This window comes from Rattus rattus, chromosome X (genome assembly GCF_011064425.1).
Source record: "Rattus rattus isolate New Zealand chromosome X, Rrattus_CSIRO_v1, whole genome shotgun sequence".
Taxonomy (NCBI): domain Eukaryota; kingdom Metazoa; phylum Chordata; class Mammalia; order Rodentia; family Muridae; genus Rattus; species Rattus rattus.
The window spans coordinates 28,815,496-28,816,396 of NC_046172.1; positions in this window are offsets into that span (position 1 = coordinate 28,815,496).

A 901-nucleotide genomic window follows, 5' to 3' on the forward strand; every position below is an offset into this window, starting at 1 on the left:
ACACTGAAACTAGTAGATGAAAAAAGTAGGAAGATCCTCGAACACATGGACACTAGAGAATATTTCCTGAATATAACACCAATGGCTTATGCTCTATAATCAAGAATCGACAAAGAGGACTTCATAAAACTGCAAAGCTTCTGTAAAGCAAAGTATATGTCATTAGGACAAGATGGCAACCAACAGATTAGAAAAAGATCTTTACAAACCCTATAATCAGTAGAGGGCTAATATCCAATATAACAAAGTATTCAAGAAGTTAGACTCTAGAGAATCAAATACCACTATCATAAAATTTGGTACAGAGCTAAACAAAGAATTTTACTTGAGGAATATTGAATGGCTGAGAAGCACCTAAAGAAATGTTCAACATCCTTAGTCATCAGGGAAATGCAAATCAAAACAACAATGAGATTCCACCTCACCCTAGTCAGAATGACTAAGATCAAAAACTCAGGTGACAAAACATGCTGGCGAGAATGTGCAGAAAGAGGAACACTCCTCCATTGTTGTTGGGATGGCAATCTGGTACAACTACTTTGGAAATCAGTCTGGTGGTTCCTCAGAAAATTGAATATAGTACTATCTAATGATCCAGCTATACCACTCCTGGGCATATACCCAAAAGATGCTCCAACTTATAACAAAGACACATGTTCTACTATGTTCATAGCAGCCTTATTTGTAATAGCCAGAAGCTTGAAAGAACCCAGATGCCCTTCAACAGAATAATGGATACAGAAAATATGATACATCTACACAATGGAGTACTGTTCAGCTATTAAAAACAATGACATCATGAAGTTCATAGGCAAATGATGAAACTAGAAAATATCATCCTGAGTGAGGTAACTCAGTTACAAAAGAACACACATAGTATGCACTCACTGATATCAGTGAG